We start from the raw sequence: 18,544 nt of genomic DNA on the forward strand, positions 1-18,544 counted from the left end.
AAGAAGGAGGCGGGGCCAATCTAGAGATGTCTGGGTCGTACAGAGGTTGGACCCCCTGCGATCTCTTACTTGTCCCCTATCCTGTGAAGAGGGGATACGTTAGTTTAATGTGGAAAACCTCTTTAAGGGTGCATTCACACCTACAGGATCCACAGCAGATCCGCAGCAGATTTGATGGTGCAGATTTGATGCTGTGTTCAGTTATTTAAATGAAATCTGCTGCGGATCTGCTGCGGATCCGCAGCAGAAAATAAGCTGCGGTTCCGGTAAGTGTGAACATACCCTAAAGGGGTGGTGTCATGAAACAGTCAACAGTACAGACACTTTCCCACAATCCCCCTTGCTGCATGTGAAGTGAAAATCAACTGCCAGTACTAATGGGACAGATCATGTTACTGGGATTAAACTGAGCATGAGCGTCCCAAGAAGGTGGATGCCTGGCGGGCCGTTACCAAGGACAACAGGCTATGAAACTAAGTAGCACATGGGGGATTAGTGAGTCTATATCTCTCAAAAAATACATTTTAAGAAATGCCTGTAAATCTTGAACATGTTTCATTTAACACAGTGCATCACTATAGGCCTCATTCTCTGTGACCCCACCCCTTTAAATAATTCATACCTTGCCCCCCAATAGAGGCATGGTTTGTGTCCACTGGTTGAGAAAAGAGTTGCAAAAACTGTTTAGCAAGTCAAACCAACTTTTTATTTCTATAGTACTAAGAAGTTAAGAAATAAATTTAAAATGATGCCCTTATTAAGCAGGGTAGGTAATTAAGTAGGGCAAACTAATGGCAGTTTACAACCTGCTGCAAAGGGGCTATTTCCTTTGTATCCTCAGAGCTTGGGCCTTACCCTCTTGGTATCTCTGAATATCATTTAAAATAGTAGGTAGTCCTATTTTTTTTTGTTTGATCCTTTGGAATGATAACTCCCTGTTATAAATTTTTGTTTAGTTGCATCTGTTTACAAGAGAGAAGAGCATTCCTTTATTTTACAGCATGCGTTATCATGTTCAGCATCCTCTCGGCCACTCAATAGACCCTTGTGTTTTAATGATACTTTAGAATGCCGATTTTCTGCATGGTGTTCTGCTAAATGATGTCTCATCACATCCCAATCTGCATTGTTTCTTTTTTTAGGCCATTATTTCTTTTCTAAGTACCTCCGTGCAGGTTATTAGTTGGAAATAGTTGGATTATTTAGTGTCTTGTAATTATATGCAAGGCCTCATTGTAAACAGGAACGCCATCTCCTAATTGCACAGGGCTGAGCTGGTTTACATCCTTACTCTCCTTATCGTTTTAACCCTAGGTGCAGATTAAAGAAGGACACTTAGTTCACACTTTACTGTCCCCTCTGTTCCTGAAAGTAGGTTGCTTCTAATTATCTATTCATGACAGGTGAAGGAGCAAGGATTCTTCAGTACTATAGAGACTCATGGGGGAACAAGGGTTGTCCATAATAAAGTGATTCAAGATAGAACATAGGTTTCTTACTGGGACGGGCCTTTTCCCCAGAGTCGTGACTTCATCACAACACGGTCATGCGGTGCAATGCAGGCACTGGGAGAGGTAAGTAAGGACTGGTTAATACATTCCCCCCTGCCCCTGCTGGCTGCCCCTTTTTGAAGATGCCTGGACTTCTCTATTAACCCCTATCTATACATACACATTCCTGCTGCAGATGCCCCATGAAACAGAAACGTAAATATACCTTCTTGAATTCAGGGGCTTTTGATGTGTGTGATAGATTGATCTGTATGTCCAGAGATGACAGGCAGCTGCGATCCTGCAGCTGCCTGTCATTAACACCTGAACGCTGCGATCACTATAGATAGGTAGTCAGTGACAGGACAAGTGACAGGTCCCGATCGCTAGTAGCGACGGGCGGGGTAAGCTACTTTGCTACAATTTTTTCATGTACACCAATATGATATTAATAAAAATTAGAGATCATGGGGCAAAAAAAATAGGTGGAAACCTTTTTGGAAACGCCCTTTAGAAATTAGGAAAAGCACAGAAATAAATAGGTGGAAAAATAAAAGCGCTATAGCTCTTAGAAATTTTTTCTGCATATATGTCCACCATACTATTGTATGAAAATAATACAACCATACGGGTAGTATTGAAAGGCCCAGACAGCGGAACGTTGTACTAAAGTAAATTTGAACTGATGTATATGGGCCAGACATGTCCAAAGCGCTGCATACTCTGCTGGCATACTCTGCATGTGTCTGTTTTGTTCTCATAGTCTTAGCATATATCTTTATTCTATTTCCCAACATGCAGGCAGCTTCCATTATATACTCGTCAATTGCGACCATCCAAGTTTCCCAAGCCGTATCCTATACACAAAGGAAAATATACTGTAAAAATAGAACAGGAAGAAGAAGATATAAAGAGAGAAAGCAGAAGTGGAATATAAAGGGAAAGGAACTCTTTAATTAAATTTTTCCAATGAGTAAGCCTCCTTTATCCATATTTGCCAATCTTCCAATCTTTTATAATATATTTTATGATCAACAATAGGGAAATTTCATCAAACATATGTTGGCTCTTAATCCTTTAGATTACTGATATCTTTGATATTACATCTGCTTTACTTAATTGAGTGATGCAAATACACGCTGCTAAAAATATGTAAAACTTAACGTCTACATTTTTGCAAAATGACTTCAGCCTAAATATGTCATAAAGCCAGTTCTGGCAACCGGGGAAGTGCCCAACCTGTTACTTGTAATATAAGATCAAAGACGGAATTCCTAAAGCTTAGCGATATAGGGCATTCCACCTTGTGTAGTAATGTGGCCTTACTACCATACTTCCTCCAGCAAACCTGTGAAAAGTTTGGAAAACTGTGACTAATTTTCATAGAGGATTAAATCCATTGTGGGTGCAGTTTATGTGACTGTTTTACATGAAGGGGTTTTATTTGACCGTGCTTCAGCTTTATTTCAGTTCTATAGAAAATGACTTCTCCAGATTTTTCGCCCATTTTTCTAACTGGCTACTTTGTCAAACTGATTATACTGACTGAGTAGTAGAAATGTCCTTTAGGGTAGCTTTACACGTACCGGATTTGCAGCGGAAATCCGCTGTGAATCCTGGTACAGTGAGCTTCAATATGGTTACATACCTGCAGCGGAATTTTCATTCCATCACTTCGACTATGTAACCCGGCCCCTTTAACTCCCTGCCGCCCGCAGCATACATTACCTACTCGGCGCCGCTTTTGCATGTGAGGCTCCCGGCTCCCGTTGATCCCTCTCAGCCAATCAGTGACTGCAGTGGGGCCATGCACTGATTGGCTGAGGGGACCGTCAGGAGCCGACGGTAGCCTTGAGCAGGTAATGTATGCTGCGGGCTGCGGGGGGTTAAAGGGGCCGGGTATATAACCCTATTGAAGTTCACTGCACCAGGATTCACAGCGGATTTCGCTGCAAACTGGCAGCGTGAAATCTGCTGCAAATCCAGTACATGTGAAGGCACCCTAAAGGCTTAGACAAACATGGCCATTTTCTTCCAGAAACAGCACCGCTCCTGTCCTCAGTTTGGCTGCATTCACATGTCTGTGATATACATACGGTGTATTTGTACACTGTATTTCATGGAATGAACTCTCCCTGCAACATAATTTATTATAATAAAGTAATCTCCACACTTGAACTGAAACAAACGTGTCATTTGAGCAGTATACAGCTGTAGCTGTTCTGGAGCTTACTGTTTCATAATGACTTATGATGCCGGGAGTCCCGTAGAATTCAGTCCATGGTATACAGCCAGCTTACAGACATGTGAATCTGCTCTTTTGGTGTGGTATTGCAGCTAGGTTCCATCAAAGTGAATTGAGCTGTATTGTAGTACCACACACAATCTGTGGGCAGATGTGGTGCAGTTTTTGCAAGAAAGTATCAGATTTTTCTTCTATAACAAACCAGCAAGGTCCAGGTGCTTTATCATCACTCTGATTATGTATGAGATTTAGGGGGAGATTTATAAAACTGGTGTAAAGTGAAACTGGCTCAGTTGCCCCTAGCAACCAATCAGATTCCACCTTTCATTCCTTACAAATTCTTTGGAAAATGAAAGGTGGAATCTGATTGGTTGTTAGGGGCAACTGAGCCAATTCTACGTTACACCGCTTTGATAAATCTCCCCCTCAATGTTTTATTGTAATTGGCCATCCCACTTTCCTAGAAGGTCAACATTCGGTAAGCGTCCGTATTACACAGTGAACAATTGAAAGCAGTTTGTCTCCATTTAATGTGTAGTGGCTATTCAAGTGAACAGGAGCTGAGCTGTAGTTACAGGTTGTCACCACGACACAGTGAGCGGAGACCAATTTCTTCCATCCTTGTTCCGTGTGCAGTACAGGCATTGATAGTAATTTTAGCCAAAAAAAAACCTTTAAGGTTTACAAATTCTTTTTCTTTTATCATTATAACATTGCACTGCTTTAAATCCCGTTTGCTCAAACAGACCTGGACTTTTCGCCCATTGAATTCTAATTTACTTAGGTTTTTATGACAATCACCTAGTGGGCCGAACCTTTTTTTTTTGGGCACCTTTTTAATTTCCTGTAGTGTATTATAAGCTACATTTACTTTATTCATTTTCCCTACATATTTAAGTTTGGTTATTTCATCCTCTAGCAATTTATTTTTTTCTCCTTTTTTCATTCACTACTTGCTGGATAAAAAGTCCTCGTATAAAAACGTACATCACGTTCAATTCCAAAAAATTATCGAATAACATTTTTAAATTGGGGTTTCTTAGTGCCAGAACTGGTATTTATGGGAAAAGTCTCTTGTTGTTCATTGATTGCCATGAATACTAGAGATGAGCGAACTTGCAGCGTAAGGAACGCTGCGTAAGAAACGCCTGGAAAACTGGGATACAGCCAATGCCAATGGCTGTATCCCAGTTTTCCAGGCATTCCTTACACTGTATCCACCCGCTGCACAGAGCGAGCAGACAGAGTGAATCAGACGCCGAGATTTCTGGTTCATACGAACCAGAAATCCGGCTAGTTCGCTCGTCTCTAATGAATACTATGGAGCTCTCTCATCCAACAATTAAGATCATGTCTGTCTTGGAAACTCTGTTGACTAACTGGATGTTAACTAGAAAGAAATGTTTAATTGAACGTGATTTGTGTCTACATGAGTAAAACCTTTTTTTTTTTCTTCTCTATTTAAATGATCATGTCTTCTGACTATATATCCTCAGTATAAATGATTGCAGAGCCCTTACAGTCTAAATTCTTCTATTTGGAATATTAATCCACTTTATTTTGCTCATTCTTAAAAAAATAAAACATTAAACCATTTTCAGTGCATTGATAAGGTGCATATAAGCAAATATAAAGGGCGGTGGAGCAAGAGGTTCCTTAAAGCGACTCTGTACCCACAATCTGCCCCCCCCCAAACCACTTGTACCTTCAGATAGCTGCTTTTAATTCAAGATCTGTCCTGGGGTCCGTTCGGCAGGTGATGCAGTTATTGTCCTAAAAAAACTACTTTTAAACTGGCAGCCCTGTCTCAAACAGCCGTGGCCTAGAATATCTGTGCCCTAACTTTGCACCACCCCTTCATCCCTCCTCCCCACCCTCTTCATCATTAGGAATGCCCCAAGCAGATTTTCTACTATTCATCACCTGTGTCAGCACGGCACATGGGCTGGATCGATAAGGCACCTGTGCAATGTTCAGACAGGAGAAAATGTTCTAGGGGCATTCCTAATAATGAAGAGGGTGGGGAGGAGGGGAGGAGGGACGGAGGGGTGGTGAAAAGTTAGGGCATAGATACTCTAGGCCACGGCTGTTGGGCACAGGGCTGCTGGTGTAAAAGTTGTTTTTTAGGACAATAACTGCATCACTCCATCACCTGCCACAGGACAGATCTTGGATTAAAAGCAGCTATCCGAGGGTACAAGTGGTTTGGGGGTTGCAGATTGTGGGTACAGAGTCACTTTAAGGGGTATTTAAGTAAATTAAAGTGCAGTTACATCCAATGACTCTGAGACAGTCACAGGTGACAATTTCACTTCTTTTTTCTTCTCCATATGGCCTTGGCCACCATGAAATATTCTACCAGTCAAGAATTATCTCTGCAGAATCCACCCCGATATAATAGGCCCCATTCTATGTACTCATATAGTGTTAGGCCCCCTGTGCCCACCTTATATAGTATATAGGTCCTTTCTTTCCTCCCATGCAGTATATAGGTTTCTTCATTGCCCCCGTGTAGTATCTGTGACCCCATGTAGTAGAATGGTCCCTCTGTGTCCCCATGTAGTATATAGATCCCTTGCGTGCCCCTATGTAGTATATGGGTCCCCTCTGTGACCCCATGTAGTATATTGGTCCCCTCTGTGACCCCATGTTGTATATTGGCTCCCTCTGTGACCCCATGTTGTATATTGGTCCCCTCTGTGACCCCATGTATTATATAAGCCCCCTCTGTGCCTCATGCAATAAATAGGCCCTCTTTGTGACCCTGTGTGGTATCTAGGTCCCCTGTGTGTGTCTGTGTGGTATATAGGTCCCCTCTGTGTCCCCATGTGGTATCTAGGTCTCCTCTGTGTCCCCGTGTGGTATCTAGGTCTCCTCTGTGACCCCATGTATTATATAAGCCCCCTCTGTGCCCCCGTGTAGTATATAGGTCCCCATGTGCCCCATGTAGTATATAGGCCCTTCTCTATGTCCCATTGAAAAAAAAAGACTTACCTGTCACCTGCTATCCAGAAGGTCCCTGCTGGCACATGCAGCATAATACACAGGCAGCGTAATACAGAGACACTGAAATCTGTGCCTGAAATCCCTCATTCTTTGATGATATCTCAGGTGATCGCCTGGGTGATCGCTAGATCGTCTGGGCAGCCCATAGAGGATAGTGGCGGTATGCTGCCACCACTCCTATTCCACAAGGCGACAGCAGCAGATGGCTGCTATCACAGCCGCTTGTTTTTCAACATGTTTGAAAAACAAACAACTGCAATGATCAGCCGGCATGAACGATGTCGGCTGATCGTTGCCTTTTATTCCACGGGACGATTATGGGCCATAACTGCCAATATCGACCGAATACGACCGTTTGTCTTTTAACATGTTGAAAGACAAACGACAGCAACGACCAGCCACCATTGTTCATGTCGACTGATTGTTGCCTGCTACTACACCAGACGATTATCGGCCATATACGGCCTATAGTCGTTTAGTGTAATAGGGCCTTTAGAGTTCTTACCCATAGAGACACAGAATAATGGTACAGTATGTATAACATAGTTAGATAACATAGTAGATTGTCTCTTTCTTTACTTTTAAGCTATTTAGTCGTTCTGCATGTTACCAGCTGCTATTATTGACTCCAGTTTCTGCATGACATTATAAGAGCTCACATTGAAGTCAGCTCTTGGGGTTAGCTAGACTCTCCGCTGCCTACACGCACACCCACGATCTTATTGTTAGTTGGCTGTAACTTCCTCAGACTAATAGGCTGCATTCTGCTCCTCTTAGATGGTGTAAGAAAGGTTTCTAATTGTTAATGAATAGGGTATATGCAGATAGCAGACAGAACAATCCATGCATTGAGTACCTACAGAAATGAGCGTTTGTTGCTATGAAGCACTCGGCCAAGACCGATCTCAGTAGCACAAACCGTTTTTTCTATTACTTGAAGCCCCCGTTATGCTGAGATTTCTATTGCTGGGCTCGGTTATGAGTAGTACATTGTACCTTATCAGTTCAACTGAAGTTTACCATGGAGTGGCGTGATCATAGACCTCCCTCCCCCAATAATAATTCCTATAAGAACTTTCAGAAATTGCGTCTTTATTATCTAATTGTTGTAATGATTCTAAAATGACTAGAAAATCAGAACGAATCATAATTTATACATTGAAAAGAAAGTTTGTACTATCTATCTCCTATCTATCTATCTATCTATCTATCTATCTAATATCTATCTTCTATCTATCCATCCATCCATCCATCCATCTATTTGTTTTCTATCTCCTATCTATTTATCTTTCAAAACTTAACAACAAAATGCCCTCAGGTTGTAGTGTGATGAAGCGCCAGCAACTTGAGTGTGAACTCACATCTCCTTGTAGTTATATCCAAAGAACTTTGCAGCACTTCCAAATCATGAAAAGTCTAGAGAAAGGCTTCGAAAGGAAGCAGAAACATTGCATGTGGCCAGGAGTGGTAACACTTACCCCCAGCCTCACAGCAACCGGACCTTGGTTAGAACTACTAAAGTTCAACTTTACTTAGCAAAAATATATTGTCAGGTAGGGTACTGGAAAGACAAGTAGACAATTGCAGCCCTAGACAGGCACCCGCCCCAGCTGTCCCTACTTACTTGCCACAAACAGTACTTACTGCGGTATTTATATAGGAAAGAGGAACCTAGGTGCAGACAGCTAAATGGCTAGGTCAGCTCTCAGTCACCATCAAGCCGTGCACCTTGGCAGAGGCAGGAACCGGGCGTGCCGCTCGGTTCCTGACATATATATAGTACAATAACATTTCAAACAGTGCTTAGGTACTTATTGCAAAAATCAACAGCAGGAATAGGAAAGGACAAAAAGAGCCTTCTGCCCCTCAGTGTTGAGTTTCCGTCCTAATGGGGTAGTACGAGTCCCAGATATTTGTCACTGGGTGGAGCTGGCTAGTAGTATCGTTCCTACTCAGCCGAGTGTAAGATAGTAGAGAGCGGCTAAACTTGTACTGTGCTCTAGTGTGGTACTGTCTTAGTGTTCCTCTCCTTTCTGTAGGTGGTTGACTGTCTAGAGTATAGAAAAATCCACGGTGTAGGCAAGGGGTTAGAGACTCCCCTGGGGGTGAAGTTTAGTTGGGTAACTAGCTGCTGTGAAACAGATCTAGTCTCTTCTTTGTCTGGGATTAGACTAACTATTCTTCCAGGAAGTGGTGAGCAAGCGAGAGAGGTGTGTAGCTAATCCTGGGTTTGTCTATCTATCTGTGGTTACCCAGGGGTAAAGTGTGCAGTGACTAGATGAGGAGAAGGGGACACACCCTCTGTAATGTCTGGCAATTAGAAAGTGGGCTGTTCATGGTGGTAGTGGTGCAATAAAGTGACTAGACACAGGTGTATAAAACATACAGTCTTGCCACCCAGCAAAGAAAATTTACAAAACCATTGAAAGGGCACATAGTAGTGCAGCAGCAGATGTGAGGAGCTAACCCTTATGTGTGTGAGTGTTCTAGATAGGCCATTCTATCTTCTCTTGCTTTTGCTGATGTAGGAAATTTGTCCTGAATTACCCCTGAGTGGGTTTAAATGTGTTGCAATAAGGTCCTCGTGCAACATGAGTTACAGGATCTGTTGTGGGTCTTTATGGAATATGTGATATGATAGCCACAATGCCCTGGACCTTGCCTAAGGCCCCTGTAGTCTCCAGGATTGCTAAGAGGTACTCCTTCCCCTGTCAGGTCTCCAAATTATCTAAAGAATCATCATTATCAAGGTATTATTACCCCTTTAGATAGGAGTAAAGGGGATCACTGTGTTGTTTAGGCTTTTTGTCTGGAGCCCAGAAGTTATCTCCATGCAGTCCTGGCTAGTGAAGCGACTATTAGAGAAGAGGAGGAAGAACACTGCTCACTCCTCCTTACTCTGCTCTAAACTACAACTAAACTGGTCACAAATTTGTATCCGTTAGCTAAAATAAAGTGTGTTCTAGGGAGGCTCCTCCAAAGAATAATAAAACCTAAAGGGATATTCCATTCAGGTAAACTATAGGCTGAATCATCCCCTCTCCTGGACACTAACAATTCACTCCATACTTGTTTTTATCTATTCAGTCTCCTTCCCGCAGTTTTGAGCTGCTGCTTTCTGCTGAAGACACAGAAAACTGTGTGTGAGCTTTTCTCTCTACCCCCCCCCCCCCTTCCCAGCTAATGTAATCAGTGTTTCTGGCCTATGCAATCGGTAATGCCGGAGAATGTACAGTCAAATTACTTGTGACCTTACTATGATCAGCCCTCCTGGTCCCCAGATACAGCCGGCAGATACAGCAGGCCAGGAACAATTTTTACATGAGTCAAGTTGGAAGGGAGGGGGTATAAGGGGGAGAGAGAGTGAACAGGTCTTATAAGGTTTTCTGTGCCTTCAGTAGGAAGCTCAGAAATGAGGGAAGGAGACAGAAAAGGTAATGACATGTATGGAATAAATTGTTAGTCTCCAGTAGTGGGGATGATTAACCATATATTTTACCTGAGTGGAATATACCCTGAAGGAATGGGGACCTCTTTAATATGCACTTACAAATTTCACCATTAGGTGGCAACGTAGTAGACAATATGCAGTATATGACTACAATATAGTAAAGCACATATAGAATCACCGCATAAGTGTTTTAGAAGCAGGATCTGTACTGGGACTGCATATCTATTTACAGTATATCTTTTTATATCATTTGTCTTTCTCTCTCTGTCATGTCTATCTATATTTTACCAACAAGACACAGCAATCACTGAGATCAGGCAATACTGGAACATAAATAGGGAAACACCAAGGTGGCCCCTTTTGCTTCAAAGTCTAACTTGGTTGTAAGTAATGCAACATGACAAATACCAAAGCCAGGCATGCATGCACAGAGAGCTGTTTCAGGGTATTTGCCCCTCGTCAGTGTGGAGCAGGATTCTGGCTAGCAGGGGCAATCAAAAGTAGAAGGTGACAAAAATAATAATTTTTACAGCATTGACTGTATGACTATGTTAACACAACTTACTTTTTATGAAAGTAATGGCCATTGGTTTTCATAATGCAATGAATTGCATTAAAGTCAATGCAAACAACGGCCGTTGTTTCACACAATGTATTGAACAACGTTGGTTGAAATAATAATTGTGTCAATTATTTCCAGCCCTTGCCCATAGACTTGAATGCAATCTTCATAGAAAACAACAGCCGTTGTTTATATATTGTGTGAACATAGCCTAGAGCAGTGATTTAAAAATAAAATAAATTATATTGCTGTGTATGTAAAAATCTAAACTATTAATATATCACATTTTAGTATCCTCTATGCCAGTGCTTCTCAATTCCAGTCCTCAGGCCTCACCAACAGGTCATGTTTTGAGAATGTCCTTAGTATTTCACAGGTGATATCATTATACTCAGTGAATCATGTATTATCACAGGTGTTTTTGTATGAGATATCCTCAAAACATAACCTGTTGGCGAGGCCCGAGGACTGGAATTGAGAAGCCCTGGCCTAGAGGATACTAAAATGTGATATATTAATAGTTTAGATTTTTACATACACAGCAATACAATTTATTTTATTTTTAAATGGTAAAGCTTTAGTGTCTTGTTATTAATTTAAAACTTTTTTTTTTTTACTTTTTTTCTAACTTTATTTCTTAAATGACACTAGGCTACTTGACCAGCAGGGGGCACAATGACAATGATCAGTAAAATACACTGCAACACTTTTGATATATTTCAGCACAGTATACTAGGTGTATTAGCTTACCCTTCACTAGACCATCACCTGCAAGGCAATCCCAGGCTAAATCGGGGTGGTGATGGCTCTTATGATTGAGTGAGAAAGGTCTCCTTGAATAAAGCATTACTGGCTCATCCTGAAAACAGGTCATCAATGTTTTATTCTTAGAGAACGGAAATATTGGAGTGGGATTATGGATCAGTTTTCTAAACCTTGGTCTTTAAAGGGGTTAGCAAGCGCTACAAAAACATGGCCACTTTCTTCCAGAGACAGCCCCACTCTTGTCTCCAGCTTGGGCGGGGTTTTGCTGTTCAGTTCCATTCAAGTAAATGGAGCTTAATTGCCAATCGCACCTGAACTGGAGACAAGAGTGGTGTTGTCTCTGAAAGAAAGTGGCCATGTTTTTGTAGCACTGGATAACCCCTTTAATAAATATTTGCAGGACCCCCATTACTAGGTAAAGGGGACTGCTTTGCTTTCTAAACAGACTGAGGGGACTGAATGTCCTTTATACCGGGCTTCAGAGCTGTAATCAGAACACTCTGACATTTTAGCTATTCATTTCCTCCATTTGAGTCACAACGATGATTGTGCAGATTAATCTCTTTATTTCTTCTGTCCCTATATTTGGGTTTTTATAAACTTTTTAATAACCAGCTATATAAAATGATGCATCCTCAGTAGTCAGGCTTTCCTAATCTTTGTTACAATCCTTAAAGCATTTCCTTATACCCCCCCCCCCCCCCCCCGCTTCTATCGTTTCCCTGAAGTCCACAATAATAGGTTGTTTTCCACTTATAGTGAAGCAGAACTTAGATATAATCAGTCCATTACATATTTACCAGTCAGCCATCTCTCCCATAATACAAAGCAGCAAATGTCAGCAAACCCACACATCTCCTTGAGAAGGACGCTCTCTGCCTTTTATAGCAGAATCGCATGTCATCTACCTGTTCTATTGATTCTTTGGGTACATTAGCTCCTAAATCTCATTTTACCTTTCATAACTAAATGGATTTTATTAATGTACTGTAACAAGGTATAATGGACTTACGAGGCAGTCTGACCAATTGGGACTGAATGGTAATATATTAGATGAATAGTTCGCCTGGCTGAACCTCACTTTCCTGTAACTCTTCTATGAAGTAGCTCAAGATGACTTTACTGGAGTATATGAAGAGCCGGGGACAGTGGGGAAATAAGGGGAATAAAGCAGCAGGAAGCTAGTGTGCACTTGACCTGATATTAACCTCCTCTCGTCTCTGCACTGTTAAAGGGGTATCTAGAGAAAAAAATATATATTTTCTTTCAAATAAACAGGTGTCAGAAAGTTATACAGATTTGTAATTTACTTCTATGTAAAAAAATTAAGTTTCCCAGTACTTATCAGTTGCTGTATGCCCTGCAGGAAGTGGTGTATTCTTTCCAGTCTGACAGAGTGCTCTCCGCTGCCACCTCTGTCCATGTCAGGAACTGTCCAGAGCAGCAGCAGCAAATCCCCATAGAAAACCTCTCCTGCTCTGGACCATTCCTGACATGGACAGAGGTGGCAGCAGAGAGCACTGTGTCAGACTGGAAAGAATACACCACTTCCTGCAGGACATACAGCAGCTGATAAGTATAAGAACACTTGAGATTTTTAAACAGAAGTAAATGACATCTATGAAACTTTCTAAAACCAAGTATTTGAAAGAAAACACTTTCAATGGATTACCCCTTTAATCCTTGCACAGTCAATGCAGGGAGAAGCCTGGGAATCTTTCCATCCCAGTCAACACTTTTTTAGGAGATTCTCATCTGTGCATAGGATTTTCTATTTTTTATGTATACCTAAAGATTTACTGAAACTTTATACAAAATTTCTCTGTTTTATTCAACTTTGCAAAAGTTTTGGAACAGTTTTACCGCGTCTTCTTCTCCCAGTCGTCTCCCAGGTAATGAGCACAGTTATCAGCTTCCATTAGATCCTTGCATAATGCTGTTTATTCTGCTTTCTTTGTGTTGTACCGCCATGAGACAACACATATATTGATAGCGCGTTGCTATTATGTGCTTTTTGACCCAGCCTTATAAATTCAATGTCAACAGCTCGCATGATGGCAATTGCTTCACAATAGCTAGAAGTGAAATTAAGCATAAAGCATACCCGCTTAACACTTGTACAGGAAAGTGCCCTTAGCCGCTAGAGACTGCTAAGTGTTTTATCTCCTCAATGGAAATAATAACACGCTAAAATCTCAGAAGTTGATGGATAAATGAAGCTGCTCAATGAGAATCATTGCTTATTTTTCGAACTAGAATATTCAACTATGTAAAGCAAACTTGTTGATACAGTAAATAGGTTCACTATGATGTAGCCATCTTATGTGCTTAAAGGGGAACTATAAAAAGGTTAGATGAATCTAACCTTCTGATAGCCCCCTATAGTGCCAGGGATGCTGAGTATGAAGGTATGTGTGTTACCTTCCTCCTCAGCACTGGTCCCACGCTGTAGTAGGGTTAAAGGGGTTATCCAGTGCTACAAAAACATGGCCACTTTTCCCCCTTGCTTGTCTCCAGATTGGGTGGGGTTTCAAATTCAGTTCCATTGAAGTAAATGGAGCTTAATTGCAAACTACACCTGAACTGGAGACAAGAGGACAGACATGGACAGAGGTGGCAGCAGAGAACACTGTCAAACTGGAAAGAATAAACCCAGTAGCACCAGGGATGTGTGTTACCTTCCTCCTTTGTGCCGCTGCCGTGCTGTTAGTCGGAGTATTCTTCGCTCCAGTGCATTGTCAGGAGCATTGCCGCGTCATCCGGCCCTCCACCGATTATCATTAGAAGGGGCGGGCTGAATTACGCGGCAGTGCTGTGAACATTGCTCCGGAGCTTAAAGGGGTTATCCAGCGATACAAAAACATGGCCAGTTTTCCCCCCTCTCTTGTCTCCAGTTTAGGTGTAGTTTGCAATTAAGCTCCATTTACTTCAATGGAACAGAGTTTGAAACCCCACCCAATCTGGAGACAAGCGAGGGGGGAAAGTGGCCATGTTTTTGTAGCGCTGGATAACCCCTTTAAGCTCCGGAGCACTGTTCACAGCAATGCCGCGTCATTCAGCCCGCCCCTTCTAATGATAATTAGTGGAGGGCCGGATGACGCGGCAATGCCCCTAATAATGCACTGGAGCAAAGATTACTCCGACTAACAGCACGGCAGCGGCACAGAGGAGGAAGGTAACACACATCCCTGGTGCTATTGGGGACTATCAGCAGGTTAGCTTTGTTCAACCTGCTGATAGTTCCCCTTTAAAAAGTTGTTTTTTGGGAGTACTGCAACATAACTCCAAAAAGGGGGAACCTTAACTGTCAATGTATGAAAGAATGCTTTATAAATACATTTCAATGGGGTATTAAAGAGGTACTCCGGTGAGAATTTTTTTTTTAATCAACTGGTGTCAGAAAGTAACACAGATGTGTCAACTGCTTCTAGATAAAAAAAAGATTTAACCCTCCAGTACTTATCAGCTGCTGTATGTCCTGCAGGAAGGGGTTTATTCTTTCCAGTCTGACAGTGTTCTCTGCTGCCACCTGTGTCCATGTCAGGAATTGTCCAGAGCAGGAGAGGTTTTCTATGGGGATTTGCTGCTGCTCTGGTCCTATATACATAGACTGTATATACAGGTGCATCCCCATGCAGTTGCAAATAACCATGCAATGTTGTTGATCAATGCAGCCTTATAGACAAACACAAACACCCTCAATTGTACTGTTTATGTCTGTTATTGAGTAATAGTGAGTAAACATCCACTGGGCAGGGAGAAAAGGTAAAAAACAAAAAAACTTTAATTAAGTGACCTTTAAATTTCCCCCTCTCAGCAGCAAACATATTTACCAAACAAGATTTGTATAACGGTGAGGAAATAACAAGGAGACTTTGTTACTATTCCTGATATAGCTAAGATATGCCATCATTTACCCCCCCCCCCCCCAAGCTTCTGAATAAAGTCACAATGCTATAGTATTCCTATACACAACATTGCCCCCAGTCATCTGTCTGTTATGTAAGCAGCTTTAGATACAAACTGTTGTCAAAATAAACTTACAATGCGCGCTTCATTTATCATGGTTTATGCCCGGTTTAAACGTAACCATGCAGAATTCAAGCAGGTGCAGATTGCTCCTCAGCTCTTTGATACATGCAGGTTCTGCAGGCTTTACTAAGAGGCGTGCGGGTACATGGGGGCAAGTACAAGTGTTCACACTGGCTATGAATACTGCACAAAGAACACAAAAAAAACTAAGAAAATCAGCATATTCTTGGCTGCACAGCACAAGCTGAGGAGCACACCAAGCTGCGCAAATGTACAATTCTGACAGAACTACTGGAATACATGCCCAATATCGATCAATCACTGACATTGGTTCTTTAGTAGGGTCAATGCTAGGGAATGTTTTTAAAAATGGAGGTTATTTGCAAAGATTTATAATTTCAATGTAATTGTGGGAATGTCCTTTTAGATCTGCTGTGTTGTGGATGCATCACCGTGCGGGGAGTACTCTTGTTCTCATGATCAGGAATAGCGTAGCCTGCAGCAGACTTCCTTCTGCTAGAAATATTAGAACCTTAACAGACCCGATGGATCAATGGGATATATCAGTGTTTATTTGGATCTGTTGGAAAAATGTATAATAATAATTAAAGATGAGCGAGGCGGACGGGGTTTATGTTCGTACAAAACTGACTTCTAATTCTTGCCGTCTGCCTGCTCCGTGGAGAGGGTCGATACAGCCTAAGAATCGCCTGAAAAAATGGGATATAGCCTATGGCTAGGTTTACACGCCACCTTTTTTTGGCTAATCTTTTTGGACCTCCGTCATTTTGAGGCCAAATAACATCCATAATTTTGAAATCACGGACGTCATTGCGAACTAATGGTTGTAATTTTGCCCCAAAATGATGAACATCCAAAAAGACAGACAGGTGGTCCTCAGGTTGTATTTACTCCCTCCGCAGAGCAAGCAGACAGCAGGAATCAGAAGCCGACGTATCATCTGGCTCGCTCATCTCTAATAATAATGATAATAATAATAATAATAATAATAATAATAATTTATTTGTGTGAAACTTTACCCTTATTGCTAGTGGCTTTTGTATCCGTGCTCTTTACAATGACCATAATGGAATATACTGTATGTTCGATCAATTCTTATACACTAAACTATTATATACTATTACATATTATCAATGTTCTTAAACTTTTTCAGGAGTCCAGAATTGATGGATAAAGACCCGTATTTGTAGAATATCAGAAGGCAGTAAGGTAACCGATGGAACCTAACAGGATCTCTGGAAAATACATGCAGATACTGAATGGATCCAGCCATACAAGAACAGGCAACAATTACAGTAACCTGATAATAAAACATACACAAGAAAGGTTAATTATATATCGTCTAAAGCTAAAGTACATAAAATAATAGTCTTTTACTTAGAGCTTCACTCCAGGATAATTTGGAAACCTTTTGGGAGCCAATCTCCATTGCCCTGGCTGTAAATTACCCGTATCCAGCTGTTTGCCAGTAATTACAGCGCACCGGCCATACATAATGGTGTCAGCATCTGCATGTCTGCATATTTTCTCTTCCATTACAAGCAAATGGATCTAGTCAGGAACAGGATCCCTGGTGACCAGGGCAGCAACCTGTGTGCAGGACAGAAAAAGACACTGAGATAAATGTCATTATGTAGAGTAAGTTCTCGGGAGGACTCTTAGTGACCTGGGCTGGGGCATCAGTAACATATGGCCTGACGATTAGCAGATTGCCAAATCCTATAAGGCTGGGTTCGCGATCCGCCTAACGTATACATTTTACAGGACAAAAAACAGGAGGAAAAAAATGGATGCACTTGTGTGCAAAATCTATGGCCCGGTTTTTTCCATTGGTTTTTATTATAAAAAATGGATCAAAACAGATGTTGGGGGAGATTTATCAAACATGGTATAAAGTGAAACAGGCTCAGTTGCCCCTAGCAACCAATCAGATTCCACCTTTTATTTTCCAAAAAGTCTGTGAGTAATGGAAAGTGGAATCTGATTGGTTGCTAGGGGCAACTGAGCCAGTTTCACTTTACACCAAGGGGGAGATTTATCAAACATGGTGTAAAGTGAAAAAAGGCTCAGTTGCCCCTAGCAACCAATCAGATTCCACTTTTTATTCCTCACCGACTTTTTGGAAAATGAAAGATGGAATTTGATTGGTTGCTAGGGGCAACTGAGACAGTTTCACTTTACATCATGGGGGAGATTTATCAAACATGGTGTAAAGTGAAACTGTCTCAGTTGCCCCTAGCAACCAATTAGATTCCACTTTTCATTCCTTACCGACTTTTTGGAAAATAAAAGGTGGAATCTGATTGGTTGCTAGGGGCAACTGAGACAGTTTCAGTTTACATCATGTTTGATAAATCTCCCCCATTGTTCTTTTTTTTGGTGTACACAAAAATGTGGTTGTCTACGTTTTTTGTGTACGTTAAAGGTAACTATTTAAAAATGGATACGTTAAACGGACTACAAAAAAGCAGTGTAAACCCAGCCTGAGATAATACTAGGACACTGTATAACAACCCAATAGCTATTGCATCCAGCTACATCCTTGTCCTGTTCTCCAGCAAAGAGCTGCCCAATTCTATATCATACTGTATGTAGTAAATAAGAAAGTCCTGCAGCACTCCTCAATGATAAAGAAGGTGGGTGCCAAGCGGTCAGCACACGGGACCAATAGTGCGTGGTATATAGACAAGTAGATAACCGCAGCACTCAGAGTAGAATCAAAAAAGCGTGAAGTTTATTCCACCCAAAACTTGCGACGTTTCGCTCCCACACTGGGAACTTTTTCAAGCAGTGTAACAACATGTGCTCAATACAAGTATATATGTGTTCACATTTCAATAAGATGATTGATAAACAATCAATAAATAAAGTGCAAAAAAATCCATATACATATTATGTCAATATACAAAAACAAATCACAGTGCCAACATAAGTGTATCATTCCACGTGTAAAAATAGTGACATTACAAAAG

The 18,544-nt window shown here is 41.4% G+C and overlaps 1 protein-coding gene across 3 annotated transcripts in view; it reads left to right on the forward strand.

Moving 5' to 3' along the window:
- Positions 1-414: 414 nt before the first annotated feature.
- The window catches only part of VGLL3 (vestigial like family member 3), a 46,760-nt gene continuing 28,630 nt past the window's right edge, over positions 415-18,544 (forward strand). The window contains exons 1-3 of one of the 3 annotated variants that reach the window (XM_069945245.1): positions 415-495; positions 2,292-2,463; positions 16,726-16,898. The gene's annotated coding sequence lies outside the window, so the exon portion shown is untranslated. Of the gene's footprint in view, positions 496-2,291; positions 2,464-4,126; positions 4,214-16,725; positions 16,899-18,544 lie in introns of those variants that run through there. The other 2 variants (XM_069945246.1, XM_069945247.1) reach the window with 2 other exon arrangements.

The sequence above is a fragment of the Dendropsophus ebraccatus genome, chromosome 11, assembly GCF_027789765.1.
Source record: "Dendropsophus ebraccatus isolate aDenEbr1 chromosome 11, aDenEbr1.pat, whole genome shotgun sequence".
Lineage (NCBI taxonomy): Eukaryota > Metazoa > Chordata > Amphibia > Anura > Hylidae > Dendropsophus > Dendropsophus ebraccatus.